This window comes from Arachis hypogaea, chromosome 6, assembly GCF_003086295.3.
Source record: "Arachis hypogaea cultivar Tifrunner chromosome 6, arahy.Tifrunner.gnm2.J5K5, whole genome shotgun sequence".
NCBI classification, from domain to species: domain Eukaryota; kingdom Viridiplantae; phylum Streptophyta; class Magnoliopsida; order Fabales; family Fabaceae; genus Arachis; species Arachis hypogaea.
This window is the reverse complement of record NC_092041.1, coordinates 57,200,647-57,202,566: the sequence shown is the minus strand read 5'-3', so window position 1 is coordinate 57,202,566 and position 1,920 is coordinate 57,200,647. Positions and strand designations below refer to the sequence as shown.

The 1,920-nt window shown below is 42.7% G+C and overlaps 1 non-coding gene across 1 annotated transcript; it reads right to left on the bottom strand.

The window, feature by feature from the left end:
- Positions 1-391: 391 nt before the first annotated feature.
- On the bottom strand, positions 392-499 carry LOC112700450 (small nucleolar RNA R71). The gene has a single exon (XR_003153358.1). It is a non-coding gene; the product is annotated as a small nucleolar RNA R71 (small nucleolar RNA).
- Between the last annotated feature and the right edge of the window lie 1,421 nt (positions 500-1,920).

Genomic DNA, 1,920 nt, shown 5'->3' with positions numbered 1-1,920 from the left:
CAACAACAATGCCAACAATGCAAGGAAGGTGCTGGGTGACTTTACTGCACCTACTCCCGACTTTTATGGGAGAAGCATCTCTATCCCTGCCATTGGAGCAAACAACTTTGAGCTTAAGCCTCAATTAGTTTCTCTAATGCAACAGAATTGCAAGTTCCATGGACTTCCATTGGAAGATCCTCATCAGTTCTTAGCTGAATTCTTGCAAATCTGTGACACTGTCAAGACTAATGGGGTTGACCCTGAGGTCTACAGACTTATGCTATTCCCTTTTGCTGTAAGAGACAGAGCTAGAACATGGTTGGACTCACAACCTAAAGAAAGCCTGAACTCTTGGGAAAAGCTAGTCAATGCCTTCTTGGCAAAGTTCTTTCCACCTCAAAAATTGAGTAAGCTTAGAGTGGAAGTCCAAACCTTCAGACAGAAGGAAGGAGAATCCCTCTATGAAGCTTGGGAAAGATACAAACAATTAATCAGAAAGTGTCCCACTGATATGCTTTCTGAATGGAGCATCATAGGTATTTTCTATGATGGTCTCTCTAAACTATCCAAGATGTCTTTGGATAGATCTGCTGGAGGATCTCTTCATCTGAAGAAGACGCTTACAGAAGCTCAAGAGCTGATTGAAATGGTTGCAAATAACCAATTCATGTACACTTCTGAAAGGAATCCTGTGAACAATGGGACTAATCAGAAGAAAGGAGTTCTTGAGATTGACACTCTGAATGCCATATTGGCTCAGAACAAAATATTGACTCAACAAGTCAATATGATTTCTCAAAGTCTGTCTGGAATGCAAAATGCACCAAGCAGTACTAAGGAAGCTTCATCTGAAGAAGAAGCTTATGATCCTGAGAACCCTTCAATGGAAGAGGTGAATTACATGGGAGAACCCTATGGAAACACCTATAATCCTTCATGGAGAAATCATCCAAATCTCTCATGGAAGGATCAACAGAGACCTCAACAAGGTTTCAACAATAATAATGGTGGAAGAAACAGGTTTAGCAATAGCAAGCCTTTTCCATCATCTTCTCAGCAACAGACAGAGAATTCTAAGCAGAACCACTCTGACTTAGCAACCATGGTCTCTGATCTAATCAAAACCACTCAAAGTTTCATGACTGAAACAAGGTCCTCCATTAGAAACTTGGAGGGACAAGTGGGTCAGCTGAGCAAGAAAATTACTGAACTCCCTCCTAGTACTCTCCCAAGCAATACAGAAGAAAATCCAAAAGGAGAGTGCAAGGCCATCAACATGGCCGAATTTGGAGAGGAGGAAGAGACAGTGAACGCCACTGAGGAAGACCTCAATGGACGTCCACTGGCCTCCAATGAGTTCCCCAATGAGGAACCATGGGAATCTGAGGCTCAAACTGAGACCATGGAGATTCCATTGGACTTACTTCTGCCATTCATGAGCTCTGATGAGTATTCTTCCTCTGAAGAGGATGAGTATGTCACTGAAGAGCAAGTTGCTAAATACCTTGGAGCAATCATGAAGCTAAATGACAAGTTATATGGAAATGAGACTTGGGAGGATGAACCCCCTTTGCTCACCAAAGAACTGGATGACTTGTCTAGGCAGAAATTACCTCAAAAGAGACAGGATCCTGGGAAGTTCTCAATACCTTGTACCATTGGCACCATGACCTTCAAGAAGGCCTTGTGTGACCTAGGGTCAAGTGTAAACCTCATGCCTCTCTCTGTAATGGAGAAGCTAGGGATCTTTGAGGTGCAAGCTGCAAAAATCTCACTAGAGATGGCAGACAATTCAAGAAAACAAGCTTATGGACTTGTAGAGGATGTTCTGGTAAAAGTTGAAGATCATTACATCCCTGCTGATTTCATAGTCCTTGAGACTGGGAAGTGCATGGATGAATCCATCATCCTTGGCAGACCCTTCCTAACCACAGCAAA